General features: G+C 40.9%; 1 protein-coding gene across 1 annotated transcript in view; it reads right to left on the bottom strand.

Moving 5' to 3' along the window:
• The window catches only part of dab1a (DAB adaptor protein 1a), a 227,898-nt gene extending 207,331 nt beyond the window's left edge, over positions 1 to 20,567 (bottom strand). Inside the window, exon 1 of the mRNA XM_086281773.1 lies at positions 20,169 to 20,567. The gene's annotated coding sequence lies outside the window, so the exon portion shown is untranslated. The remainder of the gene's footprint in view (positions 1 to 20,168) is intronic.
• Positions 20,568 to 23,572: the final 3,005 nt, after the last annotated feature.

Here is a 23,572-nt window from a genome sequence, read left to right as displayed (position 1 = left end):
AAGCCACAGTCATTTGGTGAAAGATCATAAGGGATTGTGATTCTCCCAACTTACAGATGGCAACTGAAAGACACTTACTCATGCTAATTTACAAGCATATAAGCATTTCTGTGTGTTATGTGAGCTTTTAGTTTAGTTTAGTTGTCTGTGCGTACCATGTGTGCAGTATGCGCCATCAGACATTAGATTTCCATTTATGGAGAGGTTGGGGCTACACTAGATGACTGATGACTACTCAGACCACCTAAAATAATTAATGTGCAACTCAGTGTTTATATGGGTGTTAGAGTGTGTGTGTGCACGTGTATGCAGAACAGCTTCTTCTCGTGGGCTGTCAGAACTCTTAATGCAAACTAAGGGTGTGTAAAGACTTCCCCAACACATCCACCCTGACACTGCTGTTGATCATCTATGTGCAATATCTCAGTCTTTCCATGTTCTGTGCAATATTTTTGGCTCATGTGCAATTATTTTGGTCCCAGTCTGTTTCAATGTTTCCTACACATACACCATGTATATAGTTCCACTCACATATGTATACATATACACTGTTTTTTATTTTGTTCTATTTATTTAATTATTTATTTATTTTCCGCCTTCGTTGTATATTGGTTTCTCTTCTTCTTACTTTAGCACCTTTGTGGTTCAGCTACCCAATTTCGCTGTGCAAAAAACTGCACAATGATAATAAAAAGCTCTAAGTCGAAGTATGTGTGTATGTATAAATTAAAGAACATATTAAAGAACCTCAATCTGTAAATTAAGCATGAAAACCTGGACATTTGTGTATGTGTGAAAGTATGTGTGTCTGTGACAGTAAGTGAGACATTTCTAAACTCTCTAAACGAGAAGTGAAAATGGGCCAGGGTCTCATTTGTGTCATGAGGACAGTTGATCTATTATACACTCACATTCACCAACAAACACATGCACACGGCTGGAGGTGTTGGCTGCCATCAAGAGGCTCATTTGGATAGCAGGCACTGGCTCGACTTCAGACGTGATCACACTAGATGGGGATCACATTGTTAATTACCTGCAAAACCTTCCAAACACAGATAGAAATGCTTAGGAAGAAACAAACAGGCCCACACAAAGACTGAGAAAAAGGAGCGTGATCAGAAAGTAAAAAACAAAGAAGGAAAATGCTGAGGTATTTTGCCATTTTAAACTCCCCCCACCAAGCTATTCTTTTCCCCAAGCATCATCATAGTTTTATGCTCCATGTTACAAAAATAGTCTCTTGTCTTAATAAGTGCAGGACAACAATTATCAGTGCTGACAACTTCAAATCAGTACAGCCTCAACTCTGCTTTTTTATTTCATGTTAAGTTCTGGTATAATTTAAGGAGGTTGGTGTGAAAGCCTCCTCTATGATGCACAAACAAAAACTGAAATACTCTCATTACAATGTAGAACGTCTACTTTAACAAGTCCAACAGAAAAGTAATAAGACTGGGCTATTAGAAAAACACACAGGGGTGGTGGCAGCTCACCATCGAGGCTTAGAAAAATACCAAAGGAGCACAGTGCCTGATAATGCAAACCCTCACTGGGGTCTTTACTAATCAAACATAATTATGCTTGTCACAGTGTTCTCAAACACACTGATAATCACATTGTCAGGCACGCTCGTGCATGCACACACGAGAACACACCAATCCTCGACGCCTACATGGAGATCTTCCTATTGATTCTGTTGCTCCTCTTTATTAAAATGCACGCCTCTGAGTTCAAGTTGATTTTAGAGTAAATAGCCCACTCTCTGCCCTCTACTATTCCAACTGGCCTTTTTGTGCCCTTTAATCCTTCTCATATCTCCCACACCATTTCATTCCTCCTCATGTCTAGTCATAGTGATTTCTTCTCTTTCTTCCCCCTCAAAATTTTCCATTTACATACATTCTCAACTCCCGTTTTCTCTCCATCGATTATGCTTTCGTCAAGCTCATCTACCCCCCCAATATCCTTCTTTGTCCCCCTATCTCTGTCCTCTTCTCTTCTAAGTCACATTCTCTATTTCCAAATCCATCTTCTTCCCATCAAGCTTGTCTTCCTCCCCCCTCTTTCCATACATTTGGCATTTCACCCCCACTGTAAGTCGACCAGTCAGTCACTAGTGAGTGGAACGGTAAAGTACCTGCTCAAATGTCATCAGCATCAACTCTGAATCTCAATCATCTCAAAGTGGATGAAAGAAGGGGCTTGTAGGGGAGGGGGGTATGGGATTGGAGCACTGAGATAAAGCTGACAGCACACTTCATTGGAGAAGGGGGGGGGGGGGGGTGAATTAGGTTACATTTTCTCCATGTCATTTCATTTCTCCTCCCCGTCTCCCCACAATCCTATTGTAGATATTAACTAAAAAGTGCCCGGGTGTCTCGCCTGGAGCGCAGCCTGGTCCAGGTGACGTTTTGACAGAGTGGCCTCGGGCTTGTTGTGCTAAGGTTTGCTGTAGCTCTGCGACTACACAGATGGGATCTATAATTGTGGTTATCTAGCCAGTTAGCTCTTGCTTGAGCCTGTCAGGAAGCATGAAAGACACTTCTGAAGACGAGTGTCTGTTCAAAAAGCTATTGTCTGGTATTATAGCTGGAGGTGACAGGGCTATTAAAATGCATAGAGTCTGAGCACCTATATGTGTGTATGTGTGCACGTGTGTGTCTCGCAGTGATGGGTGGAGAGAGGTGTCTTTGGTATAATCCACTCTGTGACACAAACCTGAGTGCTCTCTCTCTCACTCGTCCCTGCTTTCTACCTTACGTCTTCCTCTCTCTATCATCTGGCCCTCCCTACTTCTGTCTCTCCAGAATAAATCTTTAATGGAGGTTTTATTGTCCCTGATCAGCATTCAGCACTGTGCTTGTTTATGCAGGCTCATCTCTCTCTCTCAAACACACACACACACACACACACACACACACACACACACACACACCTCACCTGTCCCTCCTTCTGCCATGATTGTCCTAATTTCGCATTCCTGCTCTTTACGTCTTTCTCGTCTGTTCTTTTCCTCCTTCATCACATTCACAAATCAGTTTAACTTCTCCACAAAGAACTCATTTTTGTTTCTCTATTTCATCGCTTCCTTTTTTGCCATAATTGCAAAAATGAAAACCATTGTAAGCTATGCTTTTCGCCAAGGGTTGTGTTTTTTTTCCTCCCAAGTGGATGGGAGCAAAAAGGTGCAATGCTGTGAATGTAAATCCTGATTGGGGTCTTTACTCTGTGGACCACGAGAAGAATGTTTGTATAAAACACAAAAAAGACAACGACAGGTGAGCCTGGAGCTATGATTGATGTGCATCCAGCTGAAGTGTGTGTGTCTTTACACTGGCATGTGAGTGAGAGTGTGAAAACTACACATGTATTAAAGACTGAAAAGGTAAAACTGTGGCAGCGTGGCTCCTCTGTTCACAGTGGGACAGCAGGGGAATTACGGTATCGCTGTCCTGCAGTTTACACACACACACACACATACATGCACACACACTGACACACGCAGAGTGCCTGAAAATGCAGTGGTTGGATGTACATCAAAGCATTACAAGGACAAAATGTCCCTTTGTGCATCTGTGTGATTGTGCTATTCAAAATGAATAATGTTTTGTGTCTTCTATAGTCTTATAAACAGTATGTAACACGGATACAATATATACAAAATAGTGAAAGGTTTTCAGCTTTTAAATGTATAAGGTTGCGTGTTTTTGTGTGTGAACATGAGTGTGTGTCTGTGCAATTCACTGTGAAGGATATATTTCGACCTCTAATAAAAGTCAGCATATCTATACATTACAATCATTGCCATTACCCAGGTGACATACACAAAGTCACAGTCACACGCGTCCAAGCATAAAGGTGCATGTATATGTGCATTCGCTATCACCGGTGTGCACTCCACTTTGAACTTATAACCACTGACATACCTTCAAAATATTAATTCATGTCGTATGCGCTTTCTTTACTATAATGTAAATTATTAAATATATAAGACTTGGGCTTGGTCAGTGTAAAAGAACGTTTAGGTTAAGGTCTGGTGAAGGTTAGGATCTGACAAGCAGCAGTTATGGTTCCGGTAACAATCCAGAAAACAGAATATATAATTAAGTGTGTGTATCTGTGTGAGAGTGAGTCGCTCAAATGAATACTATGAATGGATGTTTCACAGATATGGACTGACAAACAGTGGTGGAAGGAGGAGAAGAGCAGGGGATAAATGGAGAAAGGGAGGGGAGAGAGGGAAAAGGCAACCTTGCTGCAGGGAAGACTTCTGCACAAAGGCTCTCTGTAGGGTCTCTGTCCAGCACATGTGAATACCCCAAGGCTAAGTACTCACACATATAAGCAGTAATATATACGCATGTAGTCACATACATATACAGACCGAAAAACAGATTTCACTGGGGCGGAAAAGAAACAGGAAGCCCAAGGGCAATGTCTTCTTCTTTAACAAAGAGGCATTTTATAACTTTCAAAGAAAAAATATGAGGAATACCTTACTCCAGAAAAGGTCACTGTTGCTTTGCAATAGCATTCAATGTTGCTTCCAGCTCCTAACCTTAGCCTTGCTTTCTTTAATTTTTGCAGTACACTGACATCAGAATATCTTAACCTGAAGACCTGAAGGCCCTACACAGTCCAAGGCTAAAACCAAATATTTTCCAGTCAACTAATGCTTTAAATTTGCTCTCCAATAGTCAGAGTGTCACACTATAAAACAATAACATAACATTAAGCGTTGCATTGCATTGCAAACACTACTCTGAACACCACACTGTCTCAATAACTCTAATACACAATTGATTTGTCTTTAAAGGGATAATGTAAATATTACTTTATACACTCATCAGTCACTTTATTTGCTATATCTTGCTAATACTGGGTTGGAGCCCCTGTGCTTTCAGAACTGTCTTAAGTCCTTGTAGCACAGTTTCAACAAGGTGCTGGAAAGATTTCTCAAAGAATGTGGTCTGCATTGACATGACAGCATCACATATTCAGCCCTCTCATATTCCACCACATCCCAAAGGAGGTTTGTTAAATTTATTTATTTTTAGTCTGAATTTTTATCTGGACCTAACTGAATACAATCTGGTGATTGTGGAAGTTATTTAAGTAAAGTGACCTCAAACCAGTTTGAGATGAGTGCACAACTCAGTTTTCAGTGAGTTGTGCACTCAGAGATGCACTTGTGCTTACCTTGGTTTTAACACTTGGCCATTGTCCTCTGACGTCTTCCACTGACACAGCATTTTTCCCAGCAAATTACAGCACACTGGATATTTTTGTCTTTTTGTGACAATTCTATGCAAACCCTAGAGATGGTTGTGAGGGATGATCCCAGCAGATTACTAGTTTCTGAAACACTCAGACCAGCCCATCTGACACAACCAACCAGGCCACATTCAAATAAATCATCCATCTTCCCAATTTTGATCTGAATTGTTCGTCTAATTCAACTAGATGCATTAAGGCGCTATCATATCAGATATGATTGGTTTATTAGATACTTGTGCTAACGAGCAACTGAACAGGTGTACCTAATAAAGTGGCTGGTGAGTGTAGCTGTTTGTGTCTCCATTCTTACAGACAGGCTTTGTAATGTCCATGGATTGTCCTCACTGTCAGCTCTGCAAACGACATAATTCTATATTTCACTTCATTTGTCTGCCTCATTCACAAGGCTCTTCGATTTTCAGCCATGTCTTGTCACAGTGAAAGCTGCAGCTGTCACGGTACTGGGTCGTGTTTGAGTTTTTTTATGTATCTTTTGTATTCATTTGTGTTCTAGTTTAGCTCATCTAGTTAATTTCTAGGTTGCAGTTTAGTCCTTTGTTTTTTAGTTGTTTCTGTCATCTCCCCCCGTATTGTCTACCTGTCGTGTTTCATGTCTGCGTGGTCCTTGTTGTCAAGTTCGTGTCATGTCTATGTCTCCATGTTTCTTGTTTTATTTTTGGAAGAGTCTGGTGTTCTTTGTTCATTGTATTTAGTTTCACTGCCCCTGTCCTGTCATTAGGTTCACGTGTGTCAGCTGTTCTTCTTCATGTGTTTCCACTTTCCCCCGATCATCCCTGTGGGTATTCGTGTCGTCTGTGTACCTCCCCTCTGGTCAACTTAAGTGTTTTTCAGGATTCTGTGCAGTTCTTGTTAGCCATTTGGTTTATGTTGTTTTTCATGCATCTGCACAGCATTCTGTTCACAGTGATCATAGTTATTCCTGTCAGTCATGTTAGTGTTTTTCCAGTTTAGCTTTCTGGTTAGTTACGGTCTCTGTCCCTGTTACGTTTTGTCTACTCCCCTCTGTATCAGCCCAAATAAAGGCTCGCTTTCAGTTTAAGTACACTCCCGTCTCCTCACCTGTGTTCGCACCTGGACCCACAACACACACCTCCGCACGGTCTGTCTCCACACACCGTAACAGTAGCAAACTGCTGGCACAGCCACTATGCCTGCAGGGAGTGGAAAGAGGGCAGTGCGCACGCACACAATGGTTCAACTAATCAGTTACTCAGCTAATTGTTTGAGATGTGATCTAGACTCCGTTAACATATTATACTGTGGTGTTTTTGCCTTTACCTCATCCACTACATTCAAATGCAAAATGATCTCACTGGGCATCATTACATGGATCTATAGTAAGTACACCAGAAGAGAAATAATGAAACACCATCAACCAGGCAAAGTGGGCAGCAATCCATAGGCCCCAGACCACCAAGGGCTCCAAAAGACCCAAATTTACTTGATGTTTATTAGCTTTGGGTAATTTAAATAACTGCACAAAAATTACCAGTCAATTACATCAATTCAAGTGGCCCATGCAGTGTTGGTAATTTTATGCCTTTCTCTTTTTAAGGGCCCTGAGTGTACATAGTACACATACCTAATTAAAGTGTCATTTTATGAAATTAACACAATAGGGGACACCAATCAATTTTCACCCAGAGCCACCTCCTAACAAGTTAATCTGGTCCTGTAGGCATGTGGACTGCTGTGTGCACATGTGGGAGAACACACACGCCATAGTAAAGTACACAGATCTATACACCTTGGCACATATACCCTCCTCCTTTCATTCTCACCCTAACTGGGTCAATCCACCATCTATCTACTCTGCTGGGGGAGGGAGGAGGAGACAAGGGTTTGCTGAAATGGAGGAAGCAAACACCAGAAAAAGCTGCCTCACTGGGAATGATTCCACTGTTGGTAAATCTAGGACAGCTGAACAAAGGAAGTGAGGATGGAAGGAGGTAAGGAAGGAAACAAAACAATAATGGGTACCAGAGTGCCATCAGAATGTAAAAGTTAGAAAGTAAAAAGCATAAAAGCACAAGGTGAGGCAATGATGAGAGGGTAGAGGGCAGGATGAGAGAAGAGAGAGGCTGTGGAGAGGACAGTGGTTTCATTAGTGAGATTGATTAGATGAATGGAGAAGCTAACAGCCTCTCTGCTCTTTAGCTAAATGCCATCTCTGGGCCTATCAGCACCGGCTCCAACAACAACACATAAATTAGAGAGAGAGAGGAACAGACAGAAAGAGAGCACAATCATCATCATGAAGCACACACAGCAGATTATGTCTGCGGAGGTCTGAGATCACGAACAACAGCAAACAGCTGGTCACCTCATTTCTTTGCAGGAATGCAAGCAACGGCATGGGCATGCTTTCTGTGCATCTCCATCTGTGTTTCCAAATGTGTTTGTGAAAAGGTGGTTGGAAAACTCAAGCCTGCCCCTGATTTTACTCACTTCACTAATCTGCATACTATGATCGCCCACACTTACACACACAGACACACACAGACACACACACACACACACACACACACACACACACACACACACACAATTACTAATGACATTCACCCATCCTGAGGGCTTCTTTCTAAAATGTTGCCTTTTACATGGAAACCTAACAAGTGTGAAATTAGAAAGGTTACCAAATAATTTGCACACACACAATAACAAAGCGTGTGGCAGGAACTGGAGCTCAGATGGGGAGGAATTCCTAATTGAAAAAGCCTCTTCCTTCCAGGAGTCTGCTGCTGAGGAAAGACAGCACAATAAGGTAATTAAAAAAAGTCTGAGTGATGCGGCAGGGTTTATCTCAGGATTGTCACACGCTGACTGATAGGAATTTACATAAACAAATCATATTTTCTGCCTTATTAACTGCATGTGAAAATGTTTTTGTGAAGTAGAAAACCAAATACTAAGAACTACAATTAGTGTGTAGAAAAGCCTTCTTCTTTTTAATCCTCCCTTCTTGCTCCTTTGTCAGGAAACAGCTTTCCCACTGAAGTGTCTAAGTATGGTGCAAGGACATTCTCTACAGAGATCAATACAGTACAGCTCCTGATATCGTACAAGGCCATGCTCCTAATCTAATGCAACCTCGCGTTAAGCATTATTCTTGTTGAATTTGTAATTAAAATAAAAGTTGCTGTTGACATTTTAGATTTCTTCCTATATGCAACACAAATGTACACAAGTGCAGATATATTTCCCACAAGTTTATCGGCTTTATCTACTCCTGAAACTACCTCAGCTAAAAGGAATGCACCAATCAATGTAATTCAATAATTCTACCTGTGCTTTTCCTGCTTTAGTCAAACTGTCTGCTGTTTAACAATTTTACTCTTTCCAATAAATCCCCCCGTGCTCTCTACTCCATCCTCATCCGTTTCACTTCAGAATATTTACAGTGCACGAGCCTCATTGTCTATTCACACTGCTTGTCATTTGAGTAGTCTCAGTCTGTCAACCAGGTGATGTTGCTTCATTCATCAATTTCTCCAACTTTATGAAGCAAACAAGCACAGGGACTTCAAGCAGAATCTTTACACGACAAGTTTTCTCTTATTTTGTGTGAAAAATCAAGTGTTTAAAGTACATGTGGTTTAATAATGATACCGACAACCTACTGCGGTGTACTGTTGTATAGACACATATTCCCAACCAAGAATATTCACATTTTCACAGGTACCATGAAATATAGGTTAATTACAGGTACAAACCTATATTTAAAGAGGGATGAAACCACTGTGACACCTCACATTGGCTTCTGAATTGTGAATTTTAAAGCATGCACTTTACTGTCCTCATATTAATGCATTCATTTTAGAACTTTATTCACCAAAACAACGAAACACAAAGTACACACGGTTCGATATTTTTTCGATACAAAAAAATATTCATGCCTTTTTAATTTGTCATTTATTAAAATTATAAATATATATTTTAACTCAAAAGTACAGTTTTTAAATGTAATGTTGCTGAAACAACATAATAATAAAAAAAATAAAAAAAAATCTATCTGATCAAGAAATCACTCATCTTTGGAAAACAGAGTTTATTACAGAGAAATGGCTCTTTCCAAAATAAAAGCTATACTATACGCTTCTTCTGGGCTATATTCTCAGCAGCATATTAAACATATCAGGTTCCCATAAGGAGAATCATGTGCTAACGGCTGTCTAAATGACTCGGGTAAAGTTGGGTAAAATGACATTAACGCCATAATGTGGCAAATCTCCGTTAACGAGTTACCGCGGATTGCCCCGTGCGTGGGGCTGGACGGCGTCAGCACGTTAACAAGCTAACTGCACTAACGCACTAGTTCCCACCAATGTAATTGAGCATTGCGTGGCACATCCAACATACTGTTTTACTTTTGTCCATGACGCGCTTACCTTCAGGGTCATACTTCACATGAAAACCAAAATAGTTCCAAACGCCAGATCTGAATGAGGGTGGGGGAGGTTCAATTTCGCGTTGAGGCATTTGCTATGTTGCAACGAGCGCTCGACAGTGCAGCCTAGGCGGAGTAGTCGAACGCAGATCCACTGAGCTCTCAACACAGACAGCATCGTCAGAAAGTTGATAAAATAAATTAAAAATTTTGTATTGTTCAATACATATGCGTACCGAACCGAAAGCACTGTATCGAACGGTTCAATACCGATACGAGTATTGTTGCACCCCTACTATCTATCTATCTAAATATATTTGCTGAACAACATGGAAACCTCTGGATACAGCTTCAAGTAGCAGCTTTCAGTACATCTGCATTGGCTTCAATTATAATTCATCAGAGGTTTTAACTTTTAATGACTTTTATTAAAAGCTTTTGATCCCAGATTGTCTTTGGCTTACGAGAAAGTGTTTGTGAGAGAATAAATAATTCGATTTTCTTTATTTTTTTAAGGATATGGTTAATTGCAGAGCTACATCAGCTGGGTGTGAGACAGGGGATATACAGTAACATCTGCTCGGAGGCACTGACAATCACCAGTAGGCTGACTCTCCCCAGCTATCTTCACCTTTCTACTTCCCCTCTCATCATTTTCACTCAGGAAGGAGCACAGTTTGCTCTATTAAATCTGTAATGAGATGCAAATACGATGCAAATCCCTCCCAGAGGAGTGGACTGCTGCAGGGAGGCTATCTGATGTCAGCGTTCAAGAGAGAACCACCGCCTCAGGAAGAAACACAGAAGAGAGTGGATGTGTGTCTTAAGAGTGTGCACATGTCTGCAAACGTATCGGAGATGGGGAAAAGGCAAAGCGGTTGAAAAGCGGCTAGGGCATTGATTGCAGCTGTAGAAAAATGTTTTTGATTTATCTTGGACACAGGAGCAGAGTGGGACCTTCAGTATCACTGCATGGCAGAAAAATTCAGTCGCAGAAAAATAATACCCTCAATCTGTCCTCTGTACAGCTCCAGATAGGAGGCTGGAAGAGAGAGAGAGAGGGAGGGAGAGAGAAGCGAAGCCAGAAAGAAAGAAATATAAGGGAAAAGATGGAGATTGGGAGGGGGAGTCAAGGATGCAGCCATGCCTGTTGACAAGAGAAAAATACACCTTTCAGAGAGAAATAAAGCTTCACCTCCCTCACTGCTGCATTCCCTCTGACATAGCAACTCATCTGGCCTCGCCACGCTCACACCGCAGAAAGAGAGGAAGGGACAGCGAGGGAGGGAAGGAGGAGGAGGAGAGACAGGAACCAACACAAAAAAGAGAAAAGGAACGTACATCAATCTGCTTTTCTCACATCAGCGGTGAAACTATGTTTGCCTCTAACACACACTCACATCATTCTTCCAATGCGTGCACTGTTGTATTGAATTTTGACCTACTACATCTATGCTTTTCAGAGATATGAACCTTGAGGCAGACTCTTGGCATCAGTCCTGTGCATGTGCTCTGCCTCATCCACCTCACTGTCCAACTGTCCACCATCTTTTTTCCTTCCGTACCAGTTAAAGCTAAGCCGTGGCTCAGAGATAAATATATAAAGTTGAAGCTGGACACGAACATACACTTTCCATCTCTCTCCTCACCCTCGCACACTTACTAGAAAAAGAAAAACCCAAAGGGACCAAAGATGGTGATGAACCTGTGCTATTTTTAGCTGTAAACATAAAAATAGCATGTTTAAACCCCCCAACACAGTAGGTTTTACTGACCCAGTATGACACATTTATGATTTACAGATGGCAATGATTTAATAGCACCTAAAGTCTGTAAACAGATATCTGCTTATGAATATGCAGAATCTCGAATGTATTTTCAGCAACATAACATAATGACTCAGAATAAGTATGTAAAATAAGGTTATTGGATGGAAAATTTAAAGCTCTGTTCATCACACAGCCACAAAGTTAAGTAATGTTTCTAGTAACTACATATATACTGTTTTGCATATAGTCATGTGGAGAGAGCAGTGACCAGCGAAGTGAGTTTCATCATTTAAGAGGGACATATGTGCATGTCTATAGCTACATTTCTCACAAATATTTTGTTTTTATGGAATATGTAGTTAATTGTGACTCTATTACACCTACAGGGCTGTTCATTCCAGTATATCAGAGAATGGTAAGACACTGCAGTGTTATTTTCAGCATTAGGGCAGAAATAAGAGGGCGTAAAGGAAAGGATTTTGGAGACATTCTGATCATTATACTCCCAACATACCTATTTGGTCTTTTCACCTTCACTGTCAAACCCAGTGGTTATAGTTGTGTATTCAAAGCACACAATCTGCTGCACTACATTGCATTGAATTGCAAAGGACAACTCACACAGCCCGAACGGTGCTGTCAGACATGGCATCGCAGACAGCACGAAATGCAAAGTACAGAACAAGTCTGACTACACATAACTGTGCAAACACATACGCACACATTCATACATGCAAAAGCACACTGCTGATGTCTATTCTCGTGTGGATCTGAAATGTAGCTAAAGCTCTGCAACTCTAGCATATACTGGATTTAATGCGACAATGCTCAGTAAACAAGGTGAAAACACAGTAAGATAATGCAGTAACACTCTGAAAACCACCCGACCATCACATTTTGAATGACACACCTAATGCTGCCCTGCACCTTCCTCTCTTCTATTTCTACTCTTCCTTATAAGCAGTAATGAAAACCCATTAAACTGCTTTGGACTGCAGTCTTTCCTTTTTCCAGGCTGATAAAGAAGACGCACAACTCTGAGTTGGTTCCTGGGGCCATGGTCGAGTGAGCTGCACTCAGACACCTGCTGCTCATTAACGACAACAGGCAAAGGTGACCACTTCAATCAGGATATTAAGACTGGGAATGAAATGGGCAGAGAAGGTACATCGGGGGGAGGACAAAAAAAAAATGGAGGAGACGATTGAGTGTTTTTCTTTGGCTTTGTGCCCAGATGCGGTGTTGTGTCCCTCACCCAAGCTCAGCTGCAAATTTCCTAGCATTCAGGTGTGTGTGCACGCTTGCCCTGTCCACCTGACATCTCTTAACAGTAATAATGTATTCCCTCCTATTAATATGTTATGGATCAGCGAGTGTATTATCGATCGGCCAGCTCAGCTATATAGTTACCCTGGTCCACTGCGCCCTCCACTTTCTCTCTTCACCACTGAGGTATCTCCTGTGTTAAACCTCCTGATAGAATACCCTTTGTCTTACAACCTTTCCTCACTACTTTTCTTCCATTTAATTTTTTTTTTTTTTTTTTTTTTTAAACAGGAACTCAGAAGTGCACACTCATCGTACTTATCATCTTGCATAAGCACTGATCAATAAACAGGTAAAAACAACATACTCTTGACCTTTGCGCTTGTGGGGATTGCACTAAAAAAAAATCTACCAACTGATGATTCAAGGAATATAATAATGATGAAATTTACTGGTTCCAGCTCAAACCAGAAGAGTTTGGTGCCTTAAAAAAGAAATCTATATTTGGATTGAGTACCATTTGTTTACCAATCATTGTTCACTGCTTGGACTGACAACATACAGGCATCATCTTGGGTTCAGATTCCGATTTCATAGACTTAACTGAAAAAATGAATCTACAGGGTGGACCATTTATATGGATACACCGAAATAACATGGGAATGTTTGGTGATATTAAAGTCCTGTTTGTGGCACATTAGTATATGTGAGGGGGCAAACTCCTCAAAATGGGTGGTGACCATGGTGGCCAATTAGAAGTCGGCCATCTTGGATACAACTTTGGTTTTTTTCAATAGGAAGAGGGCCATGTGACACATCAAACTTATTGGTAATGTCACAAGAAAAACAATGATGTGCTTGGTTTCAACGTAACTTTATTCTATCATGAGTTATTTACAAGTTTCTCTTTGTTCACAGCCATTGATTGACATGTCGAAGAGGTTAACACGTGAGGAGCGGATCGAAATCGTGTTGATATCTGGTGAACGCAGTAACCAGGTCATTGCAGAAGATTTCAATGCAAGACACCCTATGAGACCACCCATCTCCCATGCTACAGTTAGCAAACTGCTTGCTAAGTTTCGTGAAACTGGTTCAGTGTTGGATTTGCCAAAATGTGGACGCAAGAAAACTGTCACTAATGAAGAAACATCAGTGGCTGTCCTAGCTTCATTCAGCAAGAGCCCACAGCGTAGCACTCGCCACATGTCACTGGAGAGTGGCATTAGTCGAACATCCCTTCGGCGGATATTAGCTACTCACAAATGGCACCCTTACAAACTCTAACTACTGCAGCATCTCAACGAGGACGACCCAGATCGGCGCACAGAATTTGCAGAATGGGCAAAACAAAAATTGGAACAGGACCCTCAGTTCACGCAGAAGATTTTATTCAGTGATGAGTCAAACTTTTATGTGAACGATGAAGTTAACAAACAAAACCACCGCTATTGGTCTGACACTAACCCACATTGGATCGATCCCTCCAAGACTGTTGGAACAACAAAAGTGATGGTTTGGTGTGGTATATGGGGTACAACGATAGTGGGTCCATTCTTCATTAATGGAAACCTCAAGGCCACTGGATATTTGAAATTGCTACATGATGATGTGTTTCCCTCTGTATGCACTGAAGCTGGCACGTTCCCTGAGTTTTTCCAGCAAGATGGTGCACCACCACATTATGGGTGCCAGGTCCGAGCATTCCTAGATGAACAGTTTCCTGGAAAGTGGATTGGTCGTCGTGGGCCAGTTGAATGGCCCCCAAGGTCTCCCAATCTGACCCCCTTAGACTTTTATCTTTGTGGTCATCTAAAGGCAATTGTCTATGGTGTGAAGATAGGAGATGTGCAGCACCTGAAACTACGGATACTGGATGCCTGTGCTGGCATTTCTCCTGCGGTGTTGCTATCAGTGTGTGAAGAGTGGGAGAAGAGGGTGGCATTGACAATCCAACACAATGGGCAGCACATTGAACACATTTTATAAGCGGTCAGAAACTTGTAAATAACTCATGAAAGAATAAAGTTACGTTGAAGCCAAGCACACCATTGTTTTTCTTGTGACATTACCAATAAGTTTGATGTGTCACATGGCCCTCTTCCTATTGAAAAAACAAAAGTTGTATCCAAGATGGCCGACTTCTAATTGGCCACCATGGTCACCACCCATCTTGAGGAGTTTGCCCCCTCACATATACTAATGTGACACAAACAGGACTTTAATATCACCAACCATTCCCATTTTATCAGGGTGTATCCATATAAATGGCCCACCCTGTACATTAATCAATATTTGTTTAGCTGGTGAAAAATATCAGTAATTAAGACAAAAAAAAAAAGAGAGCAGCCTTCATCATTTGTATATGGTGTAAACTCAAAAGAGAGGGAGAGAGTTATAGTTAATAGTTAACAGTACACATTTACTGCTTGTAATCTATCAATGAAGCTTTGTTTTAGACAGTAGGTAAAATGAGCAATTCAATGAAACGTATCACAATTACCTGTGTAAAAAGAAGACAAATAATCAAAATGTTAATTAACAGTGAAAATAATGACTAAAAATATCCCTATATTAATTATTATGTAAAGAGAAAAATTCTCCTATAATAAAGAGAAGTATACTCTGCCAATACTGTAATCATCTCCTCTCCAGAAAGAAGACAGTATATGTGTTCACTGACGCAACTAACACAACATATTCCAGCACCATAATTGATGTTTACGTTTCTACTGCAATGCATTTCACTTACACACTCCTTTGGATCAGTCTGAAAATTAAAAAAACAACAACAAAAAAAAACAATTAGCGTGCATATTTATTGCTGCACCAACATTATTTCTAAACGTCAGTCTCGGAGGGAAGCCAACCCTCTGTTTTCTATTAACAGGTTTTGTTCTGCTCCAATAGTACTTTTCTAAAAGTCAATGCTGGCTCAAGGAGTCCAGAGCAGAAAGTTCTCAAACTTATAAACAGTTCTCACAAGTAGAAATGTACAAAGCACTCGAGGTTAAACAATTATTGCATTACATTTAGAGAATGGACCAGCCGCAGACTGGAACTGGACAATTTGCAGTATTCTTTTTTTGTACCAATACCAGCACCTCTCAAAATATGGAAAATGAGACCACACTTCATCTATATACAGTGGTCCTTCACTATAACGCGGTTCACCTTTTGCAGCCTCGCTGTTTCGCAGATTTTCTTTGTGCAATTATGCACAAAAATAAATACTTTTAACAGCACATTGTGTTCTGCGTCATGATAGGCTGTAGACCACTGTCAATCAATCTCCTCCATGCTGTGTCTCCTGTACAGTACAGAATGTGTTCTGCTTGTCAAATTTACATAAATCTTCAATTGCCAAAATTCTGCTTCTGAAGTGCTGTACTGCATGTTTATATGTTTTGTCCCCAACGAACACAACAATTTCGACGAAACGTTTTGCAGCATCAAAGGCACCTGCGATAGCACCAAAAGGGCAGAGGAAGATGCTAACCATCTCTCAAAAAGTTGGACATCTGGACATGCTAAAGAAAGGCAGAAGTTACTGTATTTTTGGGATTATAAGGCGCATTAAGCGAAACAAAACAGTCAGATAAGTCATACTTTACTCAACTCATTCTTTTTGCTTCCTCTACTTCCATATCATTGATTCATTAATGTTGAATACTCTCTCAGCTGCTCTATTCCCATGTTCTGGACCTGAAAACAGGGTTTGATCTTTGTTTCATTGTATAATACTGGACTTATTTTTCTACCAAGGTTTGAACTTTGAGGGTGTTTAAACAAGAGAGAAAAGTGTGAAAATGTTCATGCCTGTCTGAGAAAAGTGTATAAAGTGTGTAGTGAGGGGTTTTACAGCCTTAAAACATCTATAATAATTGTAAAAAATAAAGCTGGCTACTTCACGGATTTCACCTATCGGGGGTTATTTTTAAAACGTGACTCCCGCTATAAACGAGGGACCACTGTATAGCATTATTTTAAGGCTTTTTTAAATGCAACTTCAATATCTGTAAACTCTTTGCCACCTACCTTGAGACATTACAGTTTTCAAAATACATCCAAAAGAAATCTAAACTCATAACCATAAGCTATTAAACTGCATCACTCCCATACACACACCAACACACTTCACGCACACCAGGACCCATGACATTCATAAGAGGAAATGAAAAAGAGCTTTGTCCTGTCCTGGGCACTGCCATGCAAGACAGTGATTGTGTTGAGTCAATGTGATTACCTGGGAGTCACTCTCTGGAGGGAAACGCTGCTGAGTTATCACAGTCTTATTATTCCCAAACTAATATCATAGCCTGCCAATCACTTGCTTGCCTTTCTTAACCACATGCTGACAGGTGTGGTGTTGCACACATACTGTATGAGAGGCATAAACACACATAGACAGGAGTACTTTTAAACCGAAATGCATCCATATAGATCTGCACATGGTGAGAAGTAATAGAATGCGCAGAGAATGAATGAATGCACCCAGACACACGTACAATCACTCAACCACACAGGCTGCAAGCCAGCAGACATTCACACGCAAACTTCCTCAAAGGGCCCCAGGGTGAGGAGAATCGTCCTCTTCATCTGAAGTAGGGAGGAAGCCCATTGGCCAAATTAGATTGTGCCATTTCCTGACGGAGTTAAGCATCAATCTGCAGCACTGTGCAGTGATTCGCAGTGACCTTGGCCTATCACAGCACAGTGTCTGGGAATGCTCAGAGAGGCTCTTAATCAGACCTGGGGCCTATGATGACATTACTCAGCCTTTATCTCTCTACACACGTCCCACTATTTCTCTGTATGTCTGTCTCCCAATCTGCCTATTCCATTCGTTGCCTCTCAGCTCCAGGATGAGGAGGTGGCTCTACAGCTCAAATGGACGCTTACTTAACCTGACCTCTGGATGTAATCCTTGTCCATTGATCCAATTCTACGCTGAGCGTTTGCCCTCACAATGCTGACCAAACACAGAAAACGTTTGCCCTTTCGTATCAAATCTGACCTATTTCACTCATTCCACTCAACAGGTACATCAACAGGTCAGTTTCTGCATCCCGTCCAGCATCCATCCTCAGACAACACATGCATAAAGGACCATCCCTTAAGCAATACACACTCATCCTCAATCCAGGGCTACTGCAGGCCATATGTGAATGATGAGACTGTGCTGAGATGGAGATAAATGAGCCTTCATTACAGCCATGATAGCACAAAGCAGCACCAGAGAGAGGGATGGAAGAAGAGAAGCTTTCTTTTTTTCATCTCACCCTTCCCTCATTTACCACGACCAAGGTTCTTAACACATAAAGGACACAAAAGGACACAGTACATTTGATAAATATGTGCATTCATAGAGCCGTCACCTATATATACACATAAATACCATAAAAAAATGTGCATTTATATTGCTTATTTATGCGCCTTCACATGTATTTACAGTTCTTTAAAGCAAACTTCATCCATAGAGTCTATATAGCAAACGCCTACGTGGTAAATGGAATTCTCTGTCAGGACCTATCAAGGAAAAGCTTTGCCTTCACATGGATAACACACTTCTGCAAACATACACACATTTGTGTATGCATAACTTTCTCATTCCCACAGCCATGCTGCATGCCAAATGAATACAGTAAAAGCATACCGTTTTAGGTACATTTGGCCCATTTGATGATTGAAAGAGATTTGTAAAATCCAAGATATAAAAAGCCTGTCTCTTTGTTGGCAGACAGTGTAAGGAGAATGTAATTACATTTTTCCTCTCTTGGTTTAACAAATGATGTTCTGCTGTACGAAGGGTACAAAGTTATGAGAGCTGCACAGCACCTGTACGCACATTCAGACACACTTGTACACAGAAAATGTAGCACAACAAACAATGTGATATTACAGCTGCCAGTACAACACAATAGACCTCTGTTTTTTTTTTCACACAAAGTAATATTACCACTCATATCCACTCTACATCAGCGCCAATTTTCACTGTGCCAATTTTGAGCTATAGAAATAGAGGAGCAAGCCAGAATTTTAATAACCTCAAGACTAGCAAAAGCCCAGGAGAGCGTACATATATGTGGAAGTAGATAAGTGTGTGCCGGCTGCTGAGTCACGGATCCGTCTGAGCCAGTTCTCAATAGGTCAAAGTCAAGATGTTACCTAAGAAAGACATGATGGGTTGTCAAAAAGGAAAAAGGAAACGAAATAACAGATACTGAATGAGACCATCCTCAAGGCATGCAGACCAAGCCTTTCATTCTCCCTCATGCACCCATAGTACATGTCCCCTTAGGCCTCAAGTTCAGGCTTTGGCTGTTGAACAAACAAATGCACACACAAAAGAGACACAAAAGAAATTACTGATACACTCGACTGGCTCTAAGCCAATCGAATGACTTGCATATTCTGTCTTGGATATCCCCATCTAGCTGAGTGTACAATGTAGAAATTTAGTGCTAAAAACGTCCAAAATGAGTGATTTAACTTTTTAAAAATGAGCTTGGAGAAGAGGTTTTCTCAACATGGGCTCTGCAGCACTGATCCTGTACTGCTCAGGTGCCGCTGAGCAAACATGACAAAATGAATAAAAGGAAGGTGTAGCCAGAAAGAGAAAAAGCACCACCACTTGGCTATCCATCATGCAGCATTGCACCTTATGACTGAGGTACAGTCACTCCGCTCAACTAATCTGATATCGGCTCAAAATATTTTCAGCTTTGTACCTTTTTATCTGGCAACAAGTCCTGTAGTGAGACAATACTCTAATACATTTAATCTTTTCATAATGAACACTCCTACATATCAGTACCCCAAAAAATAACTAATACTATGATATTACTGTACAGAAGTACTAAATTACATTAATTAAAAGACGCACAGATGCTCCCAAATATCTGTGAGAGCATACTTCTCTAGCCTGCAACCTTGAGGCAGCGCCCAGCCCAAAGTGATGGATATTCTGATACAGACGTTTTTCTTGCCAGCCAAGTCCAAGCCAGTGAGAAAAAACACACACACAAACACGTCTGTCATCCTCGCTGAGCAATGGCTGGCACAACATACATCTCCCTCTCTCTCCTGTTCCATCCATCTCCAGTATTCTCCATTTATATTTCCTCTGCTCTCCTCATATCAGCATCTCTATATCTGACTTCTGTAAGGATGTATTCATCTACAACATGTCACAGAAGAATATCTCCCTCTTAATGCTTATCTACTACTCTTACAACTCCTCTCCTGAGCTTTGTACTTCTTAGTTAACTTGAACACTTGCACTGAATTTCAGTATGAAAATAACATGCTGCTGCAAAGAAATAAAGTCTATTTAACTCATATAAGGTATCCTCTCTACTTAGTCACTCACAGCCTCCGAATACAAATTCAAACACAGAGCAGACTCTCTCTTACTCATCCCTTTAAGTGCTGACACACACCTGATGGATCCTCCGCTTAGTCCCGTTCCTCCTCCTCTGCTTTGCCACCACACCACGAAGGTCACTCCCGGCCCACTGTCGCTCTTCCTTCTCCTGTTTTCCTCTCCTCTTACTATCTGTCCTTCTCCTCCTCTCTCTGCTTTGGTCAGAAAGAGAGAGAAGAAAATCCTTCCACAGACAGGAAATCCTCAGCTAGAGACAGAGACACTTAAAGATTGTAAAGCCTAGCTGCCGCTGAAATACACAGGAGCTGCTGACTGACTGAGCTGTTAAAGTGCTGGAGGGAGGCTAGCGTGGCTACGATACGGTCTGCACCACAGCAGTGTACAGACACATGAGCAGCCAGAAAGCTCAGAGAGTCGCTAGCTCAAAGCTCACCGCAGCAGAGCTCCGAGTCAGCAACCTAGCCCGCCTGGCTCACTCTTGCTCTGCCGCTGCCCCCCTCCTTTCCTCTTGCACAGTTACCACATTCCACCTAATAGCAGAATCCTGTCTTCCTCACTTTCTTCTTCATTTAACTAAAGTATACATCACTCTCATCCCCAGCTCAGGCATTTCCCTTCAATCAGACAAGAAAATCCTGCAGCTGAGATGTAGGTAAAATCTTATCTTCTCACTAATATATCTTCAAGGCAAGATTGTGTTAGTGAACACAGGATGAAAAGGACACCTTAAAAGCACCAAGAAGAAAGTCAAAAACCTGTTTCTCTCTTTTCTTCTTTCGGCTCCTCCCTTTAGGAGTTATCACAGTCGATGATCTGCCTTCATCGTACCCTATCCCCAGCATCCTCTTCTGTCACACCAATCCTCTCCGTGTCCACCTTTACTAGATCCATGAATTTTCTCCTTGAATTGTTTACCTCTTTTCCGCATGTCTGGCTAACTTTGTCTCTGAACTACTCAACCTGAGTTGTCCCTCTGATATATTAATTTCTCCTCCTCATCCCCAATAAAAATCTTATCACCTTGACCATTTTGTAAACCCTCCCTTTCACTGTTGCTACAATCCTTCAGTCAAATGTGTTTAACTATACATTTTGTTTCTTTTTGAAACAGCAACATGCACCTACCAAGCAATCATCTCATGCGAACATGTCCATAAGACCATTTTCACTCTTTTGCTAAAGGTAAAATAAAGATTAAGTTCAAGTTTGGGAGTTTTAGTCACCTCTTCAAGTGATTTTACGCTCTTACTTTGTTCTCTTTTTCTCTACTATAATGATTACTTGTCAGTGAGTGAAATTTTAGTTGGAATAAAAACCTGCAGACTGTGGGCTGTCTATTGATTGTGAAGTTCTCTGTCTGCCTTTAAAGAAATAAAAAGACATTTCATTTAAACTTGGCCAGTAACCCCTTCAAGTTAGTTTCCTTCCAACTGCTATTTTGTAAACATGTTCTGAAAATCTCTTCTTACAACTTGCACTTGTGCATTTGTAATGTGCGCTGGATCTTCTTCAGTGTGTCGAAACAGCAACCAATCGACTTCACTTTGGGGAAAAGTAGAAAGTTGAGTGGAGCCAAATTTGGCAAGAAGGTCAGTTGGTGAGTGAAGATTCAATTGGTGCGGCCAATGGAAGCATGTAATGCCACTCTTTGAGTTAAAAATGCTCCGTCAGATGTCTCATAACAATACAGTAAACCCTTTGGGCATCAATTCACGGTACATAACCCAGTGCATGTCAAAAATTGATGAGCATGCTTCTGAATGATGTTTCACTAAAATCTTCTGTTTGATCTGACACCAATATCAGCAACAGTCTTAACAGCATTACAGTTGTGTCAAGAAGATGCTGCTAAAAAAGTACTGCCCAAGCAGACTACCTGGAAGAAGAGATCAGCCAGATCTAAATGAGACAAGATTTTCATTTTTTATGGGCATACTTGTAGAACTGTATGATCACAGCTATTTGTCCATACCCCTAGCTGATTTCTACCAAATATTTTTTATACAAAGACAGAGATACAGAGATGAAAAAAAAAACCCCAAAACAGTTCTGTTCAGCTCAGATACTCTTTTTTTTTGCTTACCTTTTAACACAAATAAGCAACATACAGATCACAAAAAACCATATACAGTCAAGAAGACAGCAATAAAAGAGGGACACAGTGGCCCCAGATTAATCTAAATCCACACACCACCACCTTCACCCCCACTATTTATCATTTAAAGTATTCATCCTCTCCAAACCTAATGCCCTGACAAAGACAAGCTTATTCAGCCCTCCTTAACACACAGATTAGCCACAGACAGACTACACACACTGAGACCCACATAGTGGAGTGGAAAGAGATGAACACATAAAGAGTGGGAGGGGAAGTCAAGTGGAGCATTGCCCATTGGGGAAAAAAAAGAGCAATCCAGGAAAAAGAGACTGCAGTCACTGTATCAGAAAGGCTCACTTTGGACAGGTGTTGGAAAATCAATAATTTACCAAAATTCTGTCTGTTGTTATGACAGGCACTAAGCAGTGCAGTACAAAATAATACTGCAATATCTTTTGTTTTTAGAGTCATAATGTCAATTATGACATCATACATTTAACACCATTTCAAGGCAGGAAACACTATTTGAGGCTTTGAGGACACACAGTGACTACAATTTAATTTAAACCTCAAGTGGTAACATTGTGGTATATGACTTCAGTCTTAAGTAAACTAAATGATTGTTTCTTACTGACTGAAATAGCATTTATTTTGGAAACTAATTGATAGTCGCTTTAGCCAACACAGTGAACGCTAATATTTATGCCTAAAAACAGCAGTTCTTTAAAACGGACATCTAGACATCACAGAAAAAGTAAGCATGCCATGCTACAAATACTGGCTCGTCTATACATTTGTTCATTTCCTAACATGTCCCAGCCAAGTTGCACACACGTAATTTTTGGACGATTTGGGGAGAATTAGGTCAGAATATTTTCCACAGCTCTCACATGTTGCACACAGTCGGTCCGCTTTAGACAAATTCGCACCACTGGGAATACTATGTGCAGTTTAAACAAGGTAGCTGCCTGGGTAGATTGTGCAGGACACACGGCACCCACTCTCTTAATGTAAATGCAACACTCGGACTATCAGTTGCAATATTCTTCGCAATCTAGCATAACACTGCACTGAACATTTGATCTGTCACAGGCATCTCTGTGGCGTAGGTACTATAGACAGAATGAAAGATGGACACAGACATCAAGATGTCAGCCACTGGTTTTGAACTTCAAGCTTCAACCTTAGTGTTTTGGAATCCTTTTTACTTTTTGGCATCATGGAGTGCTAAATAACGCTAACTTGGTAGGCAAGCTGCCTTAATCAACTATACAGGTGCAATGCAAAAACAGAAATATGACCTCATTAGTGTTGAGTGACAGACTTATAAATTACTAGATTTAGATATTTCACTCACTAAA

Source organism: Aulonocara sp. 'chitande type north' Nkhata Bay, linkage group LG23, assembly GCF_057382095.1.
Source record: "Aulonocara sp. 'chitande type north' Nkhata Bay isolate Kocher_YH1m ecotype deep benthic linkage group LG23, A_spYH_male_GT1.1, whole genome shotgun sequence".
NCBI lineage: Eukaryota > Metazoa > Chordata > Actinopteri > Cichliformes > Cichlidae > Aulonocara > Aulonocara sp. 'chitande type north' Nkhata Bay.
The sequence above is the reverse complement of the archived record's forward strand: the minus strand, read 5'-3'. Positions and strand labels throughout refer to the sequence as shown.